At 43.2% G+C, this 9118-nt stretch overlaps 1 protein-coding gene across 1 annotated transcript in view; it reads right to left on the bottom strand.

Annotated features, from left to right (window-relative positions):
* hmgcs1 (3-hydroxy-3-methylglutaryl-CoA synthase 1 (soluble)) overlaps positions 1-7586 on the bottom strand; it is a 30392-nt gene extending 22806 nt beyond the window's left edge. The window contains exon 1 of the mRNA XM_029646665.2: positions 7562-7586. The gene's annotated coding sequence lies outside the window, so the exon portion shown is untranslated. The remainder of the gene's footprint in view (positions 1-7561) is intronic.
* Between the last annotated feature and the right edge of the window lie 1532 nt (positions 7587-9118).

The raw sequence follows: 9118 nt of genomic DNA on the forward strand, positions 1-9118 counted from the left end.
TGTATCATGCAGCCCTCAGGTTCATTACAAATCAGAAACGTCTAACACATCATTGTGATCTCTACAGCGCTGTTGGCTTGTCGTTATTGACCTTGCGTAGGCTTAAACACTCAACGTCAACAAAACTAAGGAGATGATTGTGGACTTCAGGAAACAGCAGAGGGAACAGTAGTGGAGAGGGTAGCAAGTTTTAAGTTCCTCGGCATACACATCACAGACAAACTGAATTGGTCCACTCACACAGACAGCATCGTGAAGAAGGCTGAAGAAATTTGGCATGTCACCAAAAGCACTCACAAACTTCTACAGATGCACAATCGAGAGCATCCTGGCGGGCTGTATCACCGCCTGGTACGGCAACTGCTCCGCCCTCAACCGTAAGGCTCTCCAGAGGGTAATGAGGTCTGCACAACGCATCACCGGGGGCAAACTACCTGCCCTCCAGGACACCTACACCACCCGATGTTACAGGAAGGCCATAAAGATCATCAAGGACATCAACCACCCGAGCCACTGCCTGTTCACCCCCGCTATCATCCAGAAGGCGAGGTCAGTACAGGTGCATCAAAGCTGGGACCGAGAGACTGAAAAACAGCTTCTATCTCAAGGCCATCAGACTGTTAAACAGCCACCACTAACATTGAGTGGCTGCTGCCAACACACTGACATTGACACTGACTCAACTCCAGCCACTTTAATAATGGGAATTGATGGGAAATGTAAATATATCACTAGCCACTTTAAACAATGCTACCTTATATAATGTTACTTACACTACATTATTCATCTCATATGCATACGTATATACTGTACTCTATATCATCGACTGCATCCTTATGTAATACATGTATCACTAGCCACTTTAACTATGCCACTTTGTTTACTTTGTTTACATACTAATCTCATATGTATATAATGTACTCGATACCATCTACTGTATGCTGCCCTGTACCATCACTCATTCATATATCCTTATGTACATATTCTTTATCCCCTTACACTGTGTATAAGACAGTAGTTTTGGAATTGTTAGTTAGATTACTTGTTGGTTATTACTGCATTGTCGGAACTAGAAGCACAAGCATTTCGCTACACTCGCATTAACATCTGCTAACCATGTGTATGTGACAAATACAATTTGATTTGATTTGGTATACACTGATTTATAAGGCCATATTGGGTAAAATGGCATTTTCTCTCTGTTCTTTTTTAGTCAGGTCAGTAAATAAATATCAATTACGGTCTCATTCTGATTTGCTTCGAACAGTACCAAAAATTAGAACAGGTCATAGTAGAAAATGGTTTAAAAATATATATATATTAGACCTATGGGGACACCTATACATTTGGCAGCCAAGCAGGAGTGATCAATGTAGCTTCATTAGCTGTCTCTCTCCGCTGCTCCGTTTGCCTGCGGGCAATGGGCACCGCAGGTGGTATGAGCCAAACCATACTATCGTAACTCCTTGAACTCAATACAGACAAACTGAGTAGCGTTGTCGCTAACAAGCTCGGTAGGTATCCCCAATCTTACAAACATACCTTTGAGGCGGGTGATGACCTGCTGGCTAGTGGGCAGGTGAGCTATTTCTATGTCCCTACTATAGTAGTCCACCACTAGGAGGTATTTCTTGCCCTCTAGCTCACACAGGTCAGCTGTGATCTTCTGCCACGGACCCTTAGGTGAAGATGTCATGACAAGGAGTTCTCTCTTCTGAGTTGGTTTGTTCTCTGTACAGAACCTGCATCACGTTTCTTGCGATGTGGGTGCTGATGCCCGGGGCTACCACACCGACATCTCGGCTCTTTCTTTGCCCTTTGTCAGCCTCATGTGACCTTTGTGTATCTGTTGTAGAACTTCTCTCTGTGAAGTTGGGATGACAATCATGTCTTGATATAGCACAAGTCTATCCCGATCTGATAGATGTCTGTAGCGAGTAGGGTAGCTGCGTCATTCTCTGAGACCAGCCTTTTCAGATGTAGCCCGTGACCATTTGGAGATGGTCATCCTGCCTGTGTGCAGACACTAGTCTGCTCTCCCCCACAGATTCCACATATGCTTTGACTTCTTCTGTGTCTGACGTGTTTTCTTTCAATGGGTTTCTTGACAGTGTGTCAGCCACCACTAACTGCTTCCCAAGAAACACTGCTTTCACATTGAAACGTCTGAGGCGCATGAGCAGTCGCTGACACGAGTGGTGCTTTGTCCAGGTCGTACGTGTTGATCGATGGAACGAGTGGCTTATGGTCTGACTAAGACAAAGCTGCCCGTGCCCTGCAGGTAGCAGTCAAACCGTTCACATGACCATATACCTGCCAGGCACTCTTTTTCAATTTGCACGTATCTGTTAGTGAACGTGAACAAAATGCAACTGGACGGACCTCGCCACCCTCTTGTTCCTGTAAGAGGGTAGCTCTGAGGCCATAGCTGCTTACGTCCACACTGACCACAGTTGGTTTGCCGGCGTCGTAGTATGCTACTACGTTTGTTGACACTAACATAGCCTTGACCTTGTGGAAGGCCTGGTCCTGTGAGTTTCCCCACATCCACTCTGTCTCTTTTTTCAACAGCTCAGTGATGGGGTGTACACTGATGACAGGCCTGGAAAGAATTTCCCCAAGTAGTTCACCAGTCCCAGCAGTTGGCGAAGCTCAGTGATGTTTGTGGACTGGGCATCTCGGAGACGGCTTTCACAATGCTGTCATCCGGATTTATCTCATCCAAGTACAGGATCGCCGACTTCCCAAAGTGGCACTTGTCTCTGTTCAGCTTTGGTCCTGACTCTTTGATGGTCTGTAGCACTTTGCTCAGATTCCTGTCACATTCTTCCTTATTTGCACCGTAGACCAGCATGTCATCCATCACGACGACTGTGCCCTCGTGTCCTCTCAGGAGCTTGCTCATCTCCCTGGGAAAGATCTCTGGCGCGCTGTTTATTCCAAAAGGAAGGCACTTTTTGGGGAAAAAAGTTTTGCCCATGCTGCAGAGGGCTATATCAGTCCACTAATACAGGACTATTAAAGGCCCAGTGCACAACTTTTGTGATATTTTTTTATATTGTGATTTTTCAGGCGGTGTCACCCTCAGCACCCCAGTTTCCCGTGGCTATGTCTGTGTCTGAGGAAGCGGCCAGATGAGTCTCACACTTAGGAGAACAATAGGTGAAACTGGTTAGACAGGTGTTGTCACATTCCTAACCACCCACTTGCTCATGAGATTGGCCACCAAAGTAACTCTATTTGGTGGAGGGTGTGATTTTATTGGAGGGCTAGTCTGTGATTTAAATGTCAGTTGGTTGTTCGTTGCCGAGTCGTGTCACTGCAGCAAGCTGATGGCAACAGTTAGACCACAGGCCAGCTCCCTGGCACACAGTGGCCACGTTCCAGGACGGTTTTATTACAGTCAAGCTGCACACGGCAACCAATGGCTGCGTGCTACATCATCATCTGTGCAGTCAGCATCAGATTGGGCGTGTTCCATAGCTAATGCGAGGCGATGCAACAACCAATGGTCGCATGCCAAGTCATCAACTGTGTCATCAACTGACAAATTGCTATAACATATGACGTGATTAGCTGATACATAAAATACCTATCCAGGCATTGTAAGATCTGTCAGGCGTCAGCCATGTCTAAGCATAGGAACTTGCCAATTGCAACATCATTATGATGTGGTTAACTGATACGTTAAACACCTTTCACATTTTTATATATATATATATATCTTTTTTTTTAGATATCAAAATGTACCTTTACCAGTTGAATGTAATTTTTTGTTGTTGTATTACTATCTTTCTGAAATATTGTAACAAAATATGCAATTTAGACAATATACGTGCACATCAATATCCATTATTCATCAATATCCATTATCCATCGATATCCATTATCCATTATACATAAATATCTATTATCCATGATCCATCAATATCCATGAACCATCAATATCCATGATCCATCAATATCCATGATCCACGATCCATCAATATCCATTATCCACGATCCATCAATATCCATTATCCACGATCCATCAATATCCACGATCCATCAATATCCACGATACATCAATATCCACGATACATCAATATCCATCAATATCCACGATACATCAATATCCACGATACATCAATATCCACGATACATCAATATCCATTATCCACGATACATCAATATCCATTATCCACGATACATCAATATCCATTATCCACGATACATCAATATCCATTATCCACGATACATCAACATCCATTATCCGTGATACAAAAATATCCATCACATCACTGTTCCTAAGGCCGGCATTGAAAATAAGAATTTGTTTTTAACTGACTTGCCTAGTTAAATAAAGGTAAAATAAAATATATTATCCATGATACAAAAATATCCATTATCCATGATCCATCAATATCCATTATCCATCAATATCCATTATCCATGATCCATCAATATCCATTATACATCAATATCCATTATACATAAATATCCATTATACATAAATATCCATTATACATCCATATCCATTACATCCACAACCGTTAGGATGTTACTGATATCATAATGAAAAGAGAGAAACCAATTATGAAAGTTAGCTTTACAAAGAAAATGTTATTACGATACGATTTAAGGTGCATGTTTTACAAAAACGTTGTTACATTGCCTGTCCCAGTCACCTCAAGGCACTTTCATTTGGTTAACATATAATCTTCATAACTAATACTGGGTAACTGCTGTGAGTGGAAGAAAACAAGTTCTGTGAGTCCTTCCTAAAAGACATGCTCAGAAATACTTCAAAAAGTAGAGTCGCAATTCAACGGCTCAGACACAAGAGGTATGTGGCAGGGTCTACAGTCAATCACAGATTACAAAAAGAAAACCAGCCCCATCGCGGACCAGGATGTCTTGCTCCCAGACAGACTAAATAACTTCTTTGCTCGCTTTGAGGACAATACAGTGCCACTGACACGGCCCACTATCAAAACCTGCGGACTCTCCTTCACTGCAGCCGAAGTGAGTAAAACATTTAAATGTGTTAACCCTTGCAGGGCTGCAGGCCCAGACAGCATCCCCAGCCGCATCCTCAGAGCATGCGCAGACCAGCTGACTGGTGTGTTTACGGACATATTCAAATCAATCCTTATCCCAGTCTGCTGTTCCCACATGCTTCAAGAGGGCCACCATTGTTGCTGTTCGCAAGAAAAGCTAAGTTAACTGAGCTAAACTACTACCGCCCCATAGCACTCACTTCCGTCATCACAAAGTGCTTTGAGAGACTAGTCAAGGACCATATCACTTCCACCCTACCTGACACCCTAGACCCACTCCAATTTGCTTACCGCCCCAATAGGTCCAAAGATGACGCAATCACACTGCCCTAACCCATCTGGACAAGAGGAATACCTATGTGAGAATGCTGTCCATCGACTACAGCTCACCATTTAACACCATAGTACCCTCCAAACTCATCATCAAGCTCGAGACCCTGGGTCTCAACCCCACCCTGTGCAACTGGGTACTGGACTTCCTGATGGGCCGCCCCCAGGTGGTGAGGGCAGGTAACAACATCTCCACCCCGCTGATCCTCAACACTGGGGCCCCACAAGGGTGCATTCTGAGCCCTCTCCTGTACTCCCTGTTCACCCACGACTGCGTGGCCATGCACGCCTCCAACTCAATCATCCAGTTTGCGGACGACACTACAGTGGTAGGCTTGATTACCAACAACGACGAGACGGCCTACAGGGAGGAGGTGAGGGCCCTCGGAGTGTGGTGTCAGGAAAATAACCTCACACTCAATGTCAACAAAACAAAGGAGATGATTGTGGACTTCAGGAAACAGCAGAGGGAGCACCCCCCCTATCCACATCGACGGGACAGTAGTGGAGAGGGTAGTAAGTTTTAAGTTCCTCGGCTGACACATCACAGACAAACTGAATTGGTCCACCCACACAGACAGCGTTGTGAAGAAGGCGCAGCAGCGCCTCTTCAACCTCAGGAGGCTGAAGAAATTCAGCTTGTCACCAAAAACACTCAAACTTCTACAGATGCACAATAGAGAGCATACTGTCGGGCTGTATCGCCGCCTAGTACGGCAACTGCTCCGCTTACAACCGTAAGGCTCTCCAGAGGGTATTGAGGTCTGCACAACGCATCACCGGGGGCAAACTACCTGCCCTCCAGGACACCTACACCACCCGATGTCACAGGAAGGCCATAAAGATCATCAAGGACAACAACCACCCGAGCCACTGCCTGTTCACCCCGCTATCATCCAGAAGGCAAGGTCAGCACAGGTGCATCAAAGCAGGGACCGAGAGACTGAAAAACAGCTTCTATCTCAAGGCCATATCAGACTGTTAAACAGCCACCACTAACATACTGACTCAACTCCAGCCACTTTAATAATGGAAATTGATGTACAAAAATGTATCACTAGCCACTATATAATCTACTGCATCTTGCCATCTTTATGTAATACATGTATCACTAACCACTTTAAACTATGCCACTTTGTTTATATACCCTACATTACTCATCTCATATGTATATGTATATACTGTACTCGATACCATCTACTGCATCTTACCTATGCCGTTCTGTACCATCACTCATTCATATATCTTTATGTACATATTATTTATCCCTTTACACTTGTGTGTATAAAGTAGTAGTTGTGGAATTGTTAGGTTAGATTACTCGTTGGTTATTACTGCATTGTCGGAACTAGAAGCACAAGCATTTCTCTACACTCGCATTAACATCTGCTAATAAAATTTGATTTGATGTTGCAATTGAAAGGTCATCGCCTCAGTGTTGCCAACTTAGCGATTTTGTCTCTATATTTAGCGAGTATTCAGACCCCTCTAGCGACACATTTTCAAAAAAGCGACAAGCGACAAATCTAGCGACTCTTTCTGGTGTTATTGGAGACTCTGACGTGAAAGCACGTATCGTTCTTACTCTTCTCAACGAGCTGCGGGAGCTGCGGTTGCTGCCGTGGGCCCCAACCCGTCCCAAAGCACTCACAGGCGGCCCAGTCCTCGCGCAGCAGTCCCTCCCAGCTCCAGTCAGAGCAGGAGATGTTCACCCCTCCGTGTCCAGACTACAAATGAATCGCGCATGCGGGAAGCCGTCGCTGCCTGATCCTGCCCTGACTTACATTAAAAAAAACAATTAACCTGAATTAGGGCCAGACTAGTTACCATAATTTTCTCACATTGCCATTGACGGTTTTCTATTGTCTATTTTTGGTCCATTTAGATTCTTAAAGTAGATTGTATACAAAAAAGTGTTAAAAATGTTATGGTTAAAAATGTTCATGTTTTACTGTGACTTGTTGTAGGCTCCTAAGTGGACCATAAGGTCAAAAACCAAAACTAATTAAGAAAACTAAAGTTTAAAAAAACACACACAAAAAACGAAGTAACTCCGCCAGAGTGTCTCTTTTGCCGGTCCCAAGCCCGGATAAAGGAGGATTGTAGGAATTGTGACAATAAAAAAAACATGAATCGACAGAAGAAAGTTCGTTTGTAGTTTTAAACATATTTAGGGTGTCTTTTTAACTCACCCTTTGTCTCCCCCACGACGTTATTCCTCTCTCTCCTACAGCGTCCACCACAATTACATGGCCAATTATGGAAATTAGGTGATGACGCCATTTAGCGACTTTTAGGACAGCCAATAGCTACTTTCCTTCCTTACTAAATCAGTATGAATGAGAAGGACATCACCTCCAGACAGGTGCAGCAGACCAGAGTTATTCATGAGACAGAAGAGATCTTTCAGACCAGTTCACCGTGTCAACAGCTATTGAAGGGGGGGTCAAAGACCAACAGTAAATATCAAATCTGTAAATCATTTTTTTAAATGTAGATTTTTTTCATTTTACTCTAGATGGATTAAAGGGTTTTTCCAAGAGATTCCTATACGACATATTTACCAAATTTTATACAGATCTTGGCTGTAGTCATACAGTACCAGTCCCTCCTGCAATAGCCCATCCTGCAGCAAATCACCCCCACAACATGATGCTGCCACCCCCGAGCTTCACGGTTGGGATGATGTTCTTCAGCTTGCAAGCCTCCCCCTTTTTCCTCCAAACATAACGATGGTCATTATGGCCAAACAGTTCTATTTTTGTTTCATCAGACCAGAGGACATTTCTCCCAAAAGTACGATATTTGTCCCCCATGTGCAGTTGTAAACCATAGTCTGGCTTTTTTATGGCAGTTTTGGAGCAGTGGCTTCTTCCTTGCTGAGCAGCCTTTCAGGTTATGTCAGTATAGGACTCGTTTTACTGTGGATATAGATGCTTTTGTACCGGTTTTCTCCAGCATCTTCGCAAGGTCCTCTGCTGTTGTTCTGGGATTGATTTGCACTTTTTGCACCAAAGTACATTCATCGCTAGGAGACAGAAAGTGTCTCCTTCCTGAGCGGTGTGACGGCTGCTTGGTCCCATGGTGTTTATACTTGCGTACTATTGTTTGTACAGATGAACGTGGTACCTTCAGCCGTTTGGAAATTGCTCCCAAGGATGAACCAGATTTATGGAGGTCTACAAAAAAAAAATCCTGAGGTCTTGGCTGATTTCTTTTGATGTCAAGCAAAGGTAGGCCTTGAAATACATCCACGGGAAAACATCCAATTGACTCAAATGATGTCAATTAGCCTATCAGAAGCTTCTAAAGCCAGGACATTTTCTGGAATTTTCCAAGCTGTTTAAAGGCACTGTCAATTTAATGTACTTCTGACCCACTGGAATTATAAAGTGAATTATAAGTGAAATAATCTGTCTGTAAACAATTGTTGGTAAAAATTACTTGTGTCATGCATAAAGTAGATGTCCTAACCGACTTGCCAAAACTATAGTTTGTTAACAAGAAATTTGTGGAGTGGTTGAAAAACGAGTTTTAATGACTCCAACCTAAGTGTATGTAAACTTCTGACTGTATATACATAAACTTTATGAAATTATTTGATATTGTAAGCCATTAAATATTTCTGCAATGAAAACTGACTCTGTAACGGTACCCCCTGTATATAGCCTCGCTATTGTTATTTTACTGCTGCTCTTTAATTATTTCTTACTTTTATTTCTTATTTCTTTTTTAATAACACATATTTT

Source organism: Oncorhynchus nerka, linkage group LG4 (assembly GCF_034236695.1).
Source record: "Oncorhynchus nerka isolate Pitt River linkage group LG4, Oner_Uvic_2.0, whole genome shotgun sequence".
In the NCBI taxonomy this organism is placed as follows: domain Eukaryota; kingdom Metazoa; phylum Chordata; class Actinopteri; order Salmoniformes; family Salmonidae; genus Oncorhynchus; species Oncorhynchus nerka.